This window comes from Oryzias latipes, chromosome 18 (genome assembly GCF_002234675.1).
Source record: "Oryzias latipes chromosome 18, ASM223467v1".
Classification (NCBI taxonomy): domain Eukaryota; kingdom Metazoa; phylum Chordata; class Actinopteri; order Beloniformes; family Adrianichthyidae; genus Oryzias; species Oryzias latipes.
This window is the reverse complement of record NC_019876.2, coordinates 9198544-9216839: the sequence shown is the minus strand read 5'-3', so window position 1 is coordinate 9216839 and position 18296 is coordinate 9198544. Positions and strand designations below refer to the sequence as shown.

Here is an 18296-nt window from a genome sequence, read left to right as displayed (position 1 = left end):
ATAATAGGGTGAGGGGGTGGGGGGCTTAGCCTGCGATGAGCCTTGGGGGGGGGGGTTTACTAGGCAGTGACCCCCCTCCTGTGGTTGCCGTATGGAGTGGGCCCCCCCTCTTTCGGTTTTATTTGCACCTTAGACATGTAGGGCCCTTGGTAGGGGGGGTGCTTGGACATCACTGCCAGCAAGCAGCGGATGTCCTCCTAGCACCCTACCCGCCAATTTTAACCGCACCTTAGACATTTAGGGCCCCTTGGTGGGGAGGGTGAGGGGACGTCACTGTGAGTAATCAGGAGACGTCCCCTTAGTGCCCTACCCTCCAATTTTAACCGCACCCCCCTTAGTACACACACCCCTCCCCCCTCAATATATACATCCCAACATAAACACACACACATGCACACACACACTCTCTCAAACACACATACACGCACACACATTTTGCAAGGAAGGTGGGACCTAGGACCATCTGTCCCCTGCCTCTTCCCTGGTGGGGGGTACGGGCCCCTTTGCAACGGCGGCTGTGTCCCCGGGGTGCTGGCTTCCTGGGCCCGGCGGTGCTCTCTCCGCGCGGTGGGGGGGTTCACATTACATCTGAGCCGGGGGTGTTCGTGTCCCTGGGGGGTGGGTTCTGGTCCTTGCTCCTGAGTGCTGGGCCCCGCCAAATTTCCAACTGTGGCCGAGCCTGGTCGGGCCATATTTACAACACCCCTTGTGGGCCCTCTTTTTTCCCCGGGGTTCCCCCCTTCTGGGCGGGGGCGGCGGGCCCCTGCCTCGCTCCTCCCTGGACCAACCGTGGGCCGGGCGGATGGCTGCCTGGAGTGCGGAGTGGGTCTCCCTTGGGGGGTCCTGGCCCGTACCTGGGGTTGGGGCGGGGGGATGCCCGGAACTCCTGGGTGGTGGTGGGGTGCTCGTCTGGGGCTGTGGGCGTCCTTCTCCGGTGGGGCCCTGCGTTGGGTTCTCCCGGCGCGGCGGGGGGGCTGCTCTCCTGGTTGGGCTGGGGCGGCGCCTCCTTTCCCTCCGTGCCTCCCTGCTCTCTGGCTCTGGGGGCCTTGCGGCGGCCCTGCTGGCCCTGGCCTGGGTGGCGGGCTTGGTCGCCCGGGCGGCGGTTATTCCCTGCCGGTTCCCGTGTGGCGTTGGGGGGAATCCGGCTGCCGCTGCTGGTGCGGTGGGGGTCTTGGGGTGGGGATGGCTGGGCACTCTCCCTCCTTCTTTTCACGTTCCACCATCCATTTTAGAAGAACATAAACACTCACCTGAGCACAGGTGTTAGCTCAACAGACCGAATGACTGAAATATTTCACACTAGTTGGTTTTAAGGCATAAGTATGCGTGTGAACACTATCTGTTTTGTGTACATGTCGACAGGTGGACATTCTTGCAACTAACAGGTGTGTTTATAACATTTGAGTGTGTGTGTGGACAGGCTCCGCCCTTTTTTTTTTTTTTTTTTTTTTTTTTTTTACATTTGAACCTTACCATAATGATTAACAACCAGTAAACTTGTTGCTTTATGCTGCTTCATGGTCTTATCCCCCTTCCCCTCCTATTATCACCCCCTACCCCCCCTCTCTCTAACGTCCCTCTCTCTTCTTCCCCTCTTTCCTTTTCAAAAAAAAAAAAAAAAAAAAAAAAAAAATAAGTGGAAGAAGTCTGTTTTTTACTATGTGTTCCAAATAGGGCTGGGTGTTTTTTGGAATATGCTAACGTGGCTAATGTGTACCGGTTTCAGACTGTGCTATATTATGTGTTAGTGAAAAAGTATTTTTTGCGTGTTGTAAAGAAGGTTGGGAGTTACAATTATTGTGAATACGCCAATACGGCTAATGCTTCCAATGAAGCTAACGTGTTGTGGTGTCGGACTGTGTTTTATATTTACGTGTTGCCAACAAAGTTGGCCGTTGGCGTAGTTACAGTACGATTGTTTTAGTAGATTAAGTCTGTTTTTTTTATGTGTTGCAAAAATTGTTGGGTGTTTTTTCTAATACGCTAACGTTTTTTTTTAGTGCTAGTGTCAAGGTTGGGAGTTGCCGTAAACTCAGTAACTTTTGTTTTTCTGTTATCAGTCTTCTCTTTAACGTGTTTTTAAAAAACGTTGGAAATTACAGATATTGTGAATATGCTAATGTTGCTAATGCTTCTAACATTGTTAACACGTAGAGTGTTACAAACAAGTTCTAAAGTAACTGTGAATGCAGTTAATAAAGTCTGACTGACCGACGGTCTTATCTGTGACTCTTTTGTATCGCTCTATGCGCTTTATAGCACAGTGCGCCTAATATATGACATAGCTTCAAAAATAGTCCATTCATTAACGCTGCACCTTATATTCTGGCCTTCTAGAGCGGATTATACGTAATTAGTAAGATTCAGAATAAGAGTAACACTAAAGCATGAGAGTAGATACAATGTCCCACTGAGAGTATCTGCACAACCTCGCATGTGTGACATCCTATTTCACTGATATGATACTAAGAAAATGAAGAGAAACTGCCATAAAGTGGCGTTGACTAAAAATGAAACAGACCTGAATGAGTGCTCACATTGCATATCAAAGTATACCTCACGACTGTAATCAGACACGCGCCGTTGCCTCGTAAGTCATTTGAAATTTGAAGGGACAGTCGAGGAAGTTGTCGCGGGTGTTTACAGAAGAAATCCCTCACATTGCTAAAGTGCAGATGCTATTTGTTCTGTGCCTCGGTGCATGAACGCTCGGAGAGAGCACCGGGCCCTGGCGTCTCCGTCTGGATAATAATTTGAAAAGTCAGACCGAAATGGGAGGGGGGTTATTGCTTGGTGTCATTCCACTTAATACGTGTTCTTTCACGGTGCTGACAGATCCCTGATTTTGACAGATTATGGAGACAGCTGCGGATGCATCTACCACGCTGTTGCCTATAGCAATGCAGAGTTAAATGTTACTTTAACGCTGAAAGACATTATGTGATAGCAACAGTATGACTGACTTGGTCAATTTGCACTTATTTGATGACGAGTACAAGGGTAAATACTTTGACTAAACAATGACTCTGCCTGAATCAGACATTGCAGAATTAGTACTAAAGAGTGTGTTGCTACTTTGGCTTTAATGCTTGTTGTTTTTTTAAAACAGAAGTTTAATTATCATCTCCACCTCCTTCCCAGTATCCAATTTGTGCAACTATCGATATCTTGAAATTGCATTATCCGTGGGAATGCGAACGTTGGGTGGACTCTGTAGCCGTCGCCTGATTCCGCTCTGCGCAGTTCTGTGAGGTCAGGAGAGATGCTGCTCGTATGCAGATAAGGCAGCTGCGATCGGGGGCAGAAATGATTGCCATTCGCGCTCACGGGATGTTTGTTCATGCGGGCTCGGCTGACAGACGACAGGCCAGCAGTTGCAGCCGTCGCCGGGGTTCTTTCAGACTCTGCGAGTGTAATTTGTCAAAACAGAGACAGCAAAGAAAAAAGTACGGTAAGTAAATAATGGAGGTGCTGAAATGTAAAGCCTCTGAGTGTAGCGTACGTTTGATAGCATTGCAAGCAATCATCTTGCCAATGTTTATGTCAGGCCCCATTTAACGAGATACCTCAAAGGTTTTGTTTTCAAAGTTTGCAGAAAGTAAACAAACGATGTGGCGATTTTGTACCTATAGGTCTTCTAGGAGCTTTTTACGGCGCCGGCTAGCAGACTAATGCAATCAGAAACGCGCATTTAGTAGATGATATTCACATTGGACGGCCACTACCCAATAGTAGTGCACGTTCAGCACGTACAGATGCTACATGATCAATTTTAAACGGTTGGCACTTCCATAAGTTAAACAGGACGGCACTTATACATCATATAACCATAAGACAGGCCTTTAGATTGGGTTTGAATGGGAGCAGAACATCAACTAATGTCATGTCTTCATCTAGTTTGGTTTGCTTTCCCACACAGTATTCTCCTGAAGGCTGAACCCGACCAAACTTCCTGAAAGCCAATCTGGTCGTTTGATACACCGCTCACAGGAATGGCACATCAGGGTTTGATTCCCTGGGTGCGCATTTATCCAGTGTTGGCCCTTGGGCAAGACCCTTGGTGATACTGTCTAACTATATAGCCACTAGTGGGTCCAAGTCTGAGTTCCGCCCTGTGCCGGTCCCCAGCCCGGATAAAATACAGGGTCGTGTCAAGACTGGTCTGTGGTGTAAAAAATCTCTGCCAGATCACCTCTCTGAATCCCAGAGAGCTGATTCACTGTGGATATGCCCAAAAGTGAACAGCAACATTTGATACACTGCTTACTTGTGGGCGACATCACCCTCCAGGACGTAAAAATGAAGAAGATGAAAAGCAATCCACTGTGTGATTTTCATATGGATTCTCCAGGTCTTTATGGGTTCAAATTTCAATACTTTCTATCTTTATAGGTCACCTAATAGTCCAGTTCTTTGAAAACAAGGGGGTTTCTTTTTCAAACTCACAGCCTCCTGCAGGGATCATTTTCCTATGTTGTTACATGCAGGATATCTGACCCCCCCAAAAAAAAAGTTTATTAAAATGTCTAAAACTGCATTTCCAATTAAATGATGACCAATCGACCCAATGAGTTTGATATTAATATGTATAGATATCCATTTCTTTTGTCTGTCTTTTGTAGTTTTTTTCTGTTTTGATTGTTTAAAATTCAAAAAAAAAAAAAAAAAAATTTCTTCTACAAAAACTAGAAAGACTACAAAAACTTCTGGGCTTCCAGAAGTTTCCAAAACTTCCAGCTTTTTTTTAACTTTTCAATGAAAAACGATTGTACACTGTTAAAAAAAAAAATCTAATTTTAAATACTTTTATTTCTTTTTTTAAATAGCTGTTGAATAATCAAAAAGTAATTAAAATGCAGCCAAGCCAGTAAGATATTTGAAATTCCGAATTTTTCAGAAATAAATACATTAAATATGTAGGGTTTATCACATCTATAATCTTTTAGACTTTGTAGTGTTGGATATTTGTAAACCTGTTGCTCAGTTGTCTTGCTTCTTTCTTTGTTGCATGATAAAGTCAAAGTGTAGAAATGTTGACATTTTAACACTTGTTTTTTGAATAAGTCTTAAATACATTGAGAGTTGTAAATGGTGTCATGCAACATCTGTTGTGTTAAGCAGATGTTTTTTTCAATCAGGTGTGAATTAGTTCATTTAGGACTATATAGTGCATTGCACTCTGCAAAAAAGGAATTTTAAGAAAGTAAAATTAAAATCTTGTTTTTTGTGATCCAAGAAAAAAAATCTTGCCAATAAAATTTTTCATTAGGAAAATAATCTTAGATTGAAAAACATTGAAAACATGCCTTAGTGCCTAGATTTTCTTTCCTAAAATAAGAAATCTTGTTAAGACCCTTTTTCTTACCCCAATGGCAGATTTTTCTGTCTTAAAGAAGATTTTTTTAATTTTAAGATTTTTTTTTTAATCTTCTGCAGTCTAACCATGCATAATCTGGTGTACTTTGTGAGAAATATTGGCTGCAGAATTCTGTGAAATCCATACAATTTAAATGGGACCACACCAAAACCATCGGATATTAACAGAACATGTTGAGTCGTGAAGAATATTTCAGAGGAACGTGGTTGGAGTGAATGGAAGGAAGCCTTTGCATGGTTTGAAAGCGCCTCTCTAGTTCAAGATGGTCACAGATTGTTGAACAGAAGACCCCCCCCCCCCACTCTATTGGACGTTTTAGGTTAATCTGATAATCAGAAATGTTAGTACAACCTTTGGCCCAACTTTTTTTTGTCAATGAAGCGTCTCTGTGGCGTTTGGACCAGCGTCCTTTGGATGGACGTGTTGGGTAATAAAATCGGTAAATCTAGCAGTAGTATCTCACACCAATGATGTTATTAGATTTGCTGGGCTCAGGGCTCAGGCATCAGCTGTGGTTTTTGGATAGGTGTCAGCACAGAACTCTATAACCCCCCCCCCCCCCCCCCCCCCACACACACACACACACACACACACTCCCAACCCTCGCCATCTAGACGTCCTCCTGTGCTGAAACCAACTGGTCCAGAAATCGTGTGCCAGAATCGAGGAGAGTCCCAGAGGAGTCTCCTGCTCCAAGTCCAAATCAAAAGGCAAAGAAGAAAAAAAGAACCAAACTGTGGTGCTGAAATGGTTCCTTTTGAATTCATGAAACTGTCAAAGAAAGAAAGAAAGAAAAAAAACCTCCTTTGCTTAACTGGGAAATTAGGGTCCGGGGCTCAAGGGGATTGAGAAAGGGGTAGCGGACAGGATCGCATTTCAGAGTTGGCTTTAAAGGAGTCCCCCGCGCTCCTGATGGCCCGTTGTGCAAGTTGAATAACATTCCAGTGTCAGATTGATACAAAAATGAAATGAAGAGAATGAAAGGAGAAAGGACGGGAGGGTTGAAATTTCCCCAGCAGCTGAGCTCCTGGCAGCTCCGTGTAGGTGGCTGACAGGACTCCCCAGAAACGGAGACAATCTTGCGCCGTCTGACGGAGTCTCGGATCAAAGACAATCACTATTGACGCGAAAGTAGCCGCTTTCACAACGGCGCTGAGATGATTTGGGTGCGGTTACAATAGTTTGACACCAATACTAATCATTTAAAGCAAACGAGAATTCAAATGGAAATCATGACGGTGTTGGAGACTTTTGAAGTGAACTCAGGTCGACCCATGGGGTTAAACACCTACTGTAAATACTGTTAAATTTGATCAATGTAAAACAAAACATTCCTTTAAATGGTAAATTTATTGTTAAACACTGACTTTTTGGAGTGTTAGTATCAAAATGTCTGTTTTTTAAAGGAAAATTGAGTTGAAAGTGTGTTTAAACGAAGTGAAAAGTCACATTTGTTTGCTTGCCGTAGATGCTCATGAGTTAAAAGCTTCTATATTAGTTATTCAATTTCAAAACTTTAATGGTGCAAACAGTTAACCATCCATCCATTTTCCCAACCTACCTCATCCCTTTTGAGGATCCCAGCCACAATCCGGCGAAGACGACGTTTGCACTGGATGTTCCCAGTCCGTTACATTGACTATAAATGAGAACTGGACTGAGTGTGTGTGACGTCACCCATAGAAAATTGATTATCTCCAGTTCCAACAAAATTAGGTCAACTCAGTTGCCAAATTCTGCGCAATATGGCCATCAACAGTATGTAGTTATTGGTCCACACATAGGTCAACCCGAAAGACTGTATCCTGTACTGATTCAGGAAAGTCCACGATAAACGGAGTCTTGAGTTTCAGCATTGACTCATTAACAGTGCTGGGTTTAGAGTTTCGCTAGAACGTTTTTGGATGTATGGTCGCTGCACCCGACAAAATCAAACCTAATTACCTACTTCTATTCAGGCATTCTGAGGGGGCGTAGATAGAATTGTGTTTGCGGTTGTGCGGCGTAAGCGGACAAATAAAATTACACCGGAAAGCAATTAGGACTTGGACGTGAATCAGACGTCTGGATTGTGACGTCATTTGAAATGTTTTTATAGGGATGGAAACGGACAGAAAGAGCACAGATTTTGGAGTTATGGAACTCTAGGATAGACTTTTGCTCAGAGACTGACGCTCCTCTCTGTCATAGACCGTCCGGTGCTTCAGAAAGTACCAGAAAGCCTGTATTTTGTGTGCTCCAATCACAGTCTTTTATTTTTTTAAAAGGGTGTAGTTTAATGTGCATTTCTGTACTTTGACATTCGCAAACTGCTCCCAGCCATAATGTAGCAGCCTGCGGGAGCACTCTGCTTTTAGACTCAGAGAGGTTTCCTGCAGAGTCCAACCCAAACACATTCTGCTGCTCAGCCAAGTGACACAGGGCAAGGTCGTCTGTGTATGTGTGTGTGTGTGTTTGTGTGTGTCTGCGCTCACGTTACTCCCCCTGCCGCGTCCTGCAAGTGCTCTCCTGATTGGATGTCTTGCGCCAGGCTCTGACAGAATTACCGTCGATAGCATCGTGTTGATGTCGTCCTCTCTTTTTAGTCTCCATATCACTTTATTAAACCCGTTTGTGTTTGCTAAACTTCCCTTTACAAATAATAAAAAAAAGAAAGAATTTAATGAAAATGTTGTTTTTGCTGTTTCTAATATGTTCCTGTAGCTTTTTTTTTTTATGGGTGACAAATATTAGGAATATTATCCCCAAAATTGCTGAGTATTTCTCTATTCAAATCTGTGTGAATCAGGAGCAGACCACATAGATCTGGAATGCGGCAAGCCACAAGCTCCCTGCTCCACCCCATTTTGACGGATCCACTTGTGGACAAACGGATCCCCGTACGTCTTAGTTTTCCTCATCCGAGTTAGCGTCTGGCTCAAAACTGTGCGGCTGGATCGCTCCAGTTTTGCTCGCCATTTTCGTTGCATGCGCTAATGTTGGGTTGGGGGTGTAAGGCGTTGTAAGCTAGCGGGAAAATGCGTTAAAGGGATGATGGGAAATGGAGGTGGACTTACTCCATGCTAACGGTACCGCCCACAACTCAGAGGTGAATTTCTGCTGCTGCTCTGCAGAAACTATGTCCTAGAAAAGAACACTGTTTTTTGGATTTTTGGCTAAAACTGCATTATCATGATTAAAACACTAGCGGCAACTTCTTTACAGAAGATCAAAAGCTGTTTGTTTTTTTAGGGGGATGTTATTGTGAGATCATACTGCTCACTCGATCGGACAAGAAATCCATTTGTTTGAGTGAGTTTAGCACCAATAGTCGTTTAAAACGCAATCGGGGTCGAGAATTGGGGCAGCAGCCTGTTCCAGTAATAAATAAATAATCAACTGTTAGTAATAATGTTACCGTTAGGACCCGCTAAAGCACTTCCCTAAACGGTGATTTCAAGCCTGACATAGAATATTCGCTCCTGAACACAACACTGGTGTGAGCAGAAAAATACACACTGAGCTAAGTGCTGAAATCCGCTGACAATCGTCCACAGAGAGGCTCTCTCCGAGATGGATTACAGATGCCATTGTCCGGGTAGGTGCAAGTCTTGTCCAGAAGACTTCAGTTCATTCTCAAGTGACACGGTGTTTTAATTGAGGACATTTCTGTGCCTGTGTGTTTATCCTATTTTTAAGTGACTACAGAGTAACTATAAACCCTGCACTCATCAGAACTCGAAGTTTTAACTGCGATTGGGTGGATCAGGAAGGACAGATGGAGGCGTGTTAAACTGCATTTTATGACCTCTTCACCTATACAGGCTGATTCTTCATAACAGAAATTTAGGGGTGTGATTAAATTGTGTATTTGCACTTGAAGCTGTCAGTTAAATGATTTATTTTAGATACTGGGATCTCATTAGCATAAACCAAATTTTTTTAATGATCTCTGATTAAAACTGAAGCCTAAAGTTTGGAAATGACTTAACTCTACCCTGGGTCCACCCAGCTGGCCAATCAAAAATACAGACCCCTAAAAAATGTACAAATTTAAGTTCTATCAACCTCTAAACAGCCGATTTGATAAACAAAAAGAACCCCTTTTGGTTTTGAGAGTAACTCCAACATGTGGTGCTTCCTGGTTGACGTCAAATTCAGGTTACGTGTACGTACAGTGGTAAGACAAAATACCACGTGTTCCGTTCAAGCACCAAATTGTAGTCCCAAATTTGAACCAAACCCAAAAAAGATCAAATATTTAAGTTCCTAAAATAGCCACTAGAGGTTAATGTCAGAAATATATATTATCAATGGTCTTCCATGTTAAGTGATAGATGGACGGATGGACAGAGTAGATGGAGCACTTTGTTACTCCAGAGGAAACTTACAAGTCCATCCATTGCTTCACATATACATAATATTTTAAATATAAAGATCATAAAAAGATATTAAAAATATTAAAATAAATTATTAATCATAAAAACATAAACATAATGTCAATCAAACTCACTAAGAATATAATAACTGTTCATTCCCGGCCAGATTTCAGAATTGAAATCCTTAAATTTAACTGTTAAAAAAACAGCCTGGTGTCAAAAAAGTCCTCATGTTTGTTGCTTTGTTTTTTTCTATTTATGAAAATTCAGATTTCTTTCTGTTCCAGAGTTTTATTGCCGTTCACTGACTGTGTGCGCATCTTTTGTTTTCGTCAGAAGCTGCAGCTCAGTAGAACAAGACAATTCCCTAATTACTGATGATAGCAGCCAACTCGTATGGTAATTTGATCTTAAGCAAGGCAGGAAACAAAAGGGCAGTAAGTGATGCAAATGATGATCTGAACAATGATCTGTTGAGAACTACAAAAAAAAAGCAAAACATTTTATTGTCTAATAGGTATCCACTTTCCCTTTTTCTTACTGTGAAGTTGAAAATTCAGCCTTGCAGTTAACCTCCAGATATTTTCTAGTTAGCTCTTGCTAACAAATCAATCAGTCCAAAGCCAGGTCACCGAGGTCTCAACAAGAGGCTCTCTCAGATTTCAACCGGCGTTTTTTCTAAAGTCGCCAGACGACACAAAAAGGAGCCCACGAAGCAATTCACCACGGTGCCCTTTGACCTTTTCTGTCAACTGTGTTTAGACGATCTTTAGACATCAGGTAAATGGGAAAGTCTGGTTCTGCAGAGGAACGAACTGCCGTTGGACAACGTTTTCAAGTGTTTGCTTTGGGTTTTCCTCCCATTCTTTCCACGTTGAGCGTTATCTCTCAGTCATTCATTTCAAAGACCGAGTCACGCTGGTTCACCATCAATCAGGCCAAAGCGGCTTAAAGAGAAATGATGGATGGGGAGCAGCAGATGACTGAATGCGTGATGATGGGTTGCCATGTCAACACTGGTTGAAGATTAACTTTGATTGGCGTTGAGGAATACGTGTGAAGTTGCTCAACAGAAACACTGCTATCCAACACATTTTTGGAATTCCTGGATTGTTGGATGATAATCTGAATGTTTATCTAGTCAAATTAGTCAAGTTTTTACAATCTGTAAATTAAAGTAAAAAAAGAACAGATGCACAGATTTACACTTTCATATCAATACTTTCCCACTATAACAAGTCAGAGCAGTTAACTTAAAGGTTAAAAGTTAGGGCTGCATAAAGTGGTCAAGTGTTTCCAGTTGAGCTACAAAAGTTTCCATATATTTGTCAATACCCAATTTAGAAGATTCTTTTTTTTTGGAGGCAGTTTAAAGACCCAGTCCGGTCATCTTTTTATCTTCTTTAAGTGTTCCCAATGGTTTTTTAATTCTGATTATGCCAAAATAAAAAAACTAGAGGTTTTTTTTTTTTTAAAACATAGTTTTATTGTTTTATATATGCGTACCTCACTATAAAGCTCATTGAGCGAGAAAAAAGAGTCACAGATAAGTCCGTCAGACTTTAATAACTGCATTCATAGTAACTTAAGAACTTGTTTGTAACACCTTAGCCGCATTACCGTATTCACAGTACCTGTAATTTCTAACCTTATTTGCAACATGTAAAAGAGCAGACTGATGCCACAAAAACAAACGTTACTATAACTATGCTAACTGCCAATCTTGACAGTGGCACATAAAAAAAAGCACAGTACAACGCTGCTACACATTAGCTGTGTTAGCATATTCACAAAAACACCCAACCTTATTTGCAACACATAAAAAAACAGACTTATACCGCTAAAATAAATGTTACTGTGATTACGCTAACCGCCAACTCTGTTAGTAACACCTAAAAAACCCCACAGTCCGATACCGCAACACGATAGCGACATTAGAAGAATTAGCTACATTAAAGTATTTAACAATACCTGTAACTCCCAACTTGCTTACAACACCTAAAAAACAGACTTATACCCATAAAACAAACAATACTGCGTTTATGCTAACTCTCAACCTTCTTGGTAACACGCCAAAAAACACGCTACACATTAGCTTCATTAGCATATTCACAAAAGGACCTAAACTGGTTTGCAACGCGTATAACAGCAATACGGCTAAAACATCTATGCTAGCTCCCACCTTGTTAGTTACACGTAATGAAAACATCATTCGACACCGCTACACGTTAGCCGCGTTAGCATATGTATAATAACACCCAGCCTTGTTTACCCACTTGTGGACAGACGGACATGATGACAGAGCGCTGCGTACCTCTCAAAATCGCTTCGACATCTGTAAACACAACCAGATTTAATCCAGAGTTAAGGCGCTCAGGATTGTAAATCACACTATAGTCTTTTTTTAAACAAATAATGCTTTTAAGTTCGCCCTATAGTGCAGCAGATATAGTAATTCTCTTTATGTTCTTCATTGTCAAAGAAATGCCATAAGAACATGTTAAAACACCAAAACCAGATTGTCATCAAAGTGAGTCTTTAACGAAATCTGTGCTGCTTCTTGAGCTTGACAGGTATAAACTGGACATTCATGGGCAAATTATGTGCAAAGCCACACAGTCGGACATCTCCATCCTTCACTTGTCGACAGACACCCCAACCCTTAGCGAACCCCTTCCTTTCCTGTTCACTGTCTAATTGACATGTGAGTGCATTCCAGGTGGAGCCCATTGAAATTCCCAGCGGTCCTGAACCGCTGCGGTTGCTCGTGACGCAGTCCTACCTCTCATTTCCGGGCCATTTACAACACACTCTGGCTGCTCGGGCCGCAATCATCCCGCTACCTAGACATGCCACGACAATTTCTGGTCAACAACACCGACGCACAGCGCCAGATGGAAAGCACAATTAACATGTCATCAAGCCTTTCTTGGCCCGCATGCGCCATAATGTAGTCATTGCAGACGTGCATTTCATTTTGCCTGGTTTGGAAACGCTGCGCAATTCTTGTTTTAAAATGCCATTATTTTCTATGCACTGGGCTCAGCATCAGATAATGACATTGAAATGCATGCACCATTGGGATCTGCGTTATTGACATTAGAATTTGCTGCACTCCTGATTCAAATGCTGAACTAAAATTGCTGTTGTTTGCACGACTGTCTTTCCGTGCGTTGCTTGTGATGGTGGTCTCTCCCGTTTTTTTCTTTTTGTTTTTTCCCTCCCTACTGAAATCTGGCCGGGAATGTAGTGTCTATCGGAACATTGTGGAAATGTAGTTGGTGTGTCTGCAAAATGAAAGGGAATTGCGATCTGCTGAAGTCAAATATAGAAATAAAAGGACAACAGATGTCCTGCAGAATTAGATCGAGCTGCAAATGAAGAAAATCGAAACGGTAGGAGTAATGGCACAACGAGCTAGGCTTCTACGCATGAAAAGCTGGCATGAAAGGTGTTTTATTGTATTTTTCTGTCAGGTTAACCCTTTAACACTCAAGATGTCACCAGCGATACTTAAATAACGCTCTCATTGACATTCCGTAGCTCTTCAGTTTACGCTATCTGCGAATCTTTTTAATCTTTCACTCACATGTCCCAGGTTCCTAAATAGCCCTACCATGCGTTGAGCTCAGTTATGAAGAATTAGATCCATTGACTGTAGACGAGGACTGGACTGAGTGACCACACCCCCCAATATGTTCCAAACAGGAAGCACCCACTGGCTCCAAGAAGCCAAAATCACATAGACTTGTACAGAGAAATAAACAACTATTACTCAAATTTACTCAAGTGCAAGTCATTCCAGTTATAAACTGACCAATCAGATGCCTCAATAAAAGTACCTATTGCCCTCAACATTCAAAACGTATGATTGACAGGTTTCGTGCACTCTGCTTTCAAGTGGTAGGGTTCTGGACTTCCAAGAAGCTTTTCACCCGGACCATGGTATAGGTAGGGTGTAACTCTTGCGATGGGAAAATTAAAATTTTCATAGCTTATAAACATCCATACTATTCCCCTTTAGGTCAATTCCACAGCGCTGTGCTATAAACTCACATTTGACAAATGCATTCTCTGATGAGATTGTGTTTTATTAAAAGGGAATATTGAATTCTTCTGTTGTCGTTAGCGTGCTGCCTTTTTGTTCACATCTTAAGTCAATCTTGGCAACTTATTGACTTGCCATATTTTTCCGGTGCATGCCATTTGTTCCTGGTAGGTGATTGATGGCCAGTAGGTAAGGTTGTCATGGCTACGAATCCACCCTAGCCTTGGCGATAACGGCAGCGTAATGGAAGTTCTTCCCCGCTGGATCTAATCAAACACCGATTAATGACGGCCATACGTTGCAAAATGTCCCATCTGTGTCTTTCGTTCATGTCTCATTGCTTTACTCAAGCATCCTTTTTTACATTTCTCACTAGATTTTTGATAGTCTATCTATCTCTTTCGTCCCCCCCTCCCCTATCCTTCCCTGTCCTGCTTATTACCCCGCCTCCTCATGTCCCTTCTCCTTTTGTTTGAGATCTATTTGTGCTGCATTAGTCAAGATATGCTGGGAGAGAAGAAGAGGGAGCGCATACAAAGAAGGAAGACGCTGAAAGTGGGTTGCGTCGGAGCTTTGCATTATAATGGAGAACTGTCTCAGGGCAGATTTGCTCCGACTTAAAGCGATGAATCCATCTGCATTTATTCACCCGGCTGCGTGTGTGCTCAGGCCGCTGCGCTTTAATTTCTCTCCCATATGGGGAACGCAAGCCATTCCTATTGTGTGCACATGTCCGAGTAAATATTTGTAATGGTAATTTGGTTTTAGCATCTTTTGGTGTGTGCAAATCATTTTCTCTAATGGATTGTGTTGCCATTGTCTTGTAGTTGAGAGGTGTTTTGTGTGTTTCTCCAAAAGGGCTGTCCGGCTCCATTATTTCACCTTTGCCATCAGTCACAGTCAACAAGCCTATCATATTGGAGCATTCAGGGACTGGGTAGGCTAAAGTTAGCACTATTATCTGCCTGTCACCGGCTAGCTGTGTTGGGGTCCCATGTGGAAAAGCAATTCTATGAGTGAACGCATTGCTGCTCACGATGTCGAGCTCCGGGGAGACACTCACTTTGGAGGATGAAACTCTCCACTTACCTTTAGTTTTTCCACCCACTTCATTCTTAACCATGTAAAGCCCACTACATCAAATAACTGACAGAAAATAAAATTCATAGGAATTCAGATGTTTTTCAAACCCTTTGATGTTTATTTTTTAATAGTATATAGATAGACTGTTAGCTTAAGATGCAAAACAGTAACATGACTGTTCAGGAAAAACCCACTGTCTCAAATCAATACACCAGATTTTAACATGGTGTAAATGTATTATAAAGAAATAATTATCAACTAATTTTGTATTTTTTCAATACAGCAAGTAGTCATTTAATAAAATGAATGATAACACATGAGTTATTCTCACCTTAAAGTTTTATAAAGTAGCTTAAAACCTTTCCCGCCAAAAGGGTTTTTAAGATTTAATGAAGGCAGCCATTTTGGGAGCCGATTTAGCTCGTGCTGGTTTGCGGCGCCTTCCGTCCGTGAAACCCAGGTTCGAATCCGGGCTGCTCCCTGTTCCCCTCTCTGCTTCTGTGCCGGTCCCAAGCCCGGTTGCTTTGAGAGGGTTGCGTCAGGAAGGGCATCCGGCGTAAAACATTGCCAAGTTTACCATGCGACTCGTTCGCTGTGGCGACCCCTGATGGGAAAAGCCGAAAGGGAAACAAACAAACAATGAAGGCAGCCATTTTGAAATGACCCCTTCTGTTGCCCCTAGTGAACTGATGGAGAACTACATGGTGGAAAACAGCTGGAAAACATTCTATTCTCTGGGTTTTTAAGGAAAGTTTGGAGATAGGGGTCTCAGAAATACATGTATCAAACGTGATACCTGGTTAAACCACATTATGTTGACATTGTGATGCTGTACACACAGGGCCAAACATATCATGCGCGGTCAAGGCATTTTTGAACGAAGGTTATTAGGATACGGCGTTCACACAGGACTGTTGCTACCCGATGCTAGCACATGTACTCACAGTTGGAAGAGGCTTGATGCAAAATGTCAAAGCGGGGCAATTTTCTCACAAAATTTGTTCCAAACTTGTTCTCTCACAGCTTTCTTCCGATACAAGAAAGACTTTGTGTCATAATTTTGTCCGGACACAAACCACAATTAATATTTTCTTCTCCATGGTCAATTTTCAAACAGTTGGTACTTCTATGACTTTAAAAGAACGTCCCTACCAAATCTAAATCCCTGATTGGTCAAAGTTGAACTGGTTTAATTTGTAATTTGTAATTTGTGTTTTAACGTTTTGTACGTAGAGTCGAAAAATTTGTGAATGCAGGAGTTTTAAATGTAGACCTAAAGTAGTCGCTTAAATATGCGTTGCCCAAGCCAGTGTGAACATAGCATAAGACTTTTTTGGCACTTTTTTATTTTTAACGATGAGCATCGAAGTTGTAGGAAAGTTTCAAATCTAAATATGGTGTGTCTTTTAATGATCTCAGCTCCTCTCCTCCTCAGATGTCTGAGTTGAGCGCTCATCCATCGGCGTGCATGCAGACAGCATTCTTGAATTGATATTCATTTTGTGTGAAACGCTTCATTTGCATCCACACACTGTCTGCCTCATGAAAATTAGCAAGCCCTCCCTGCCGGGTGTGATAAGCATCTGGACACGAAACAGTCGAAAATCAGAGACACGGCGTTTAACCCGGCAATGTGATCCCCACTTCGTTTGACAGTGTTTGGTGGGTGGTAGTGAATGGGGGGGGGCCTTTAAGCAGGCATGACTGGTAACATCATACTTAGTGCCCCCCCCCGCACCCCCCCCCCCGCCCCGCCCATCAGATAATCCTGATTCACATTTGTCGCAGTGAAATTGTGTGGAATACATGAAAATGATTTAGAATCGTCTTTTAGGTTCTGGAAACAGGAAGTGACACGTGAAGACATGTCTGTGGGAGGGAATGGGATCAGTATGTCCAAGAAAAATAATTCCATGTGGGTTCTTTCTTTATAGTCCACCAAAACATAAAACCATTCAGAGATGGAACCAATATAAAAGAAAGATGGTGGGGGTGGGATGTCATTGGACCATATGAAATTTGGATTTTCTGATTATTGGGAGGGGGGGGGGCACTGGCTTATATATATATATATATTTCTCTGATGGGAGGGGTTATTTGCTCAAATATGCCTTTTTCAAATTTAATTAAAAAAAAGAAAAATTTAATTTGATGATTGGGGTTATTGGCTCATGTAGGTATTTTGAATTGTCTGATGATGGGGGAGGGGTCGCTGTCTCATATAGCCCTTTTTTGATGGATGGGGGGGGTCATTGGCTCTTAATTGTTCTTTTAATAATTGGGGATGTTACTTGCTCATATATGCATTTTTTTCTGACATGAGGGATCATTGGTTCATAAATGCCTTTAATTTATTTATTTTTAATAGGGGGGGGCTGCCATTGGCTCATATAGGCTTTTCTTGATAATCGGGGGATCCCTGGCTCACATATACATCTTTTTTTCCTGATGGGGGAGTTATTTGCTCATATATGCCTTTCGGATTTTCTGTTATTGGGTGTGTTCGTTACCTCATATTTGCCAAACTACTAATTCTACATTTAAAAATGTGTAACCACCAATCGCAATTTGACTTCTGACTATCAAGTACTTTGAGAGAGAAGCAAATAGGAATAGGAAATTTTTCCACAAGTGAAATTGCTCTTGATGGCACATCCAAACATTTTTTTTCATAGTTAACTAATTGAGTTTTCCTTTCTTGATATTCTGTTTTTTTTTCTTATGTTCAGGTGTTTTTTTCTTTTTTTTTTGTGAACACAGCTTGCCTAATTAGAAAATAACACTTCTGGGTCTCACCCAGTTCGAGAAGCATTGGGCACGTTATCAATGTCAGGATTAGCTGGAGGTGTTTTACAGTAGGAGAGAAGAAGAAGAAAAAACATCTTTTATAGCTTCTGAGAGTGAAATGTCACAGTTCCACTAAATGTCTTCAACACCGTTTCAAGGATGGATTTTTGTTTGTTTGTTTGTATTCGTGGCATTATTATGTCATCAGTCAATGCCAATATCATCCAACACTTTTAGATAGAGAAAAAAAAAGGCGACTAATTAGACATGGGGAGTCTTTTCTGGCTCAATACTGGAAAAACAAAAGTATTTATCAGAAAAGGTTGCTGTAAAGAGGTCTTTTGGATGTTGGCCGGCTCATCCAAGAGAGTTCTCCTCAATCTCTGTAGTCTGAGAACATGAACCCTTTGAAACGTCAGCTCCATAATTTATCATGAGACCCCTTCTGGAGTACAAGGCCAGTTGTCAGAGTATCTCTTTGCCCTCCTATTAAAACGTTTCCAAAACCTTCTCATAAATATGAATTTTATTGTTTTGCTTTTTTTCTTTGGGTTAGAAAACTAGTTTACTTTTTTGTGTTTGGCCACATTGCCTATCAATTCCAAAGTATCACCTAAAGCCTTAGACACATCTTACAGAGAGC

General features: G+C 41.9%; 1 protein-coding gene across 13 annotated transcripts in view; it reads left to right on the top strand.

The window, feature by feature from the left end:
• The window catches only part of LOC101165348 (adhesion G protein-coupled receptor L3), a 315502-nt gene that overhangs the window by 69534 nt on the left and 227672 nt on the right, over positions 1–18296 (top strand). The gene's annotated exons all lie outside the window — the stretch shown is intronic.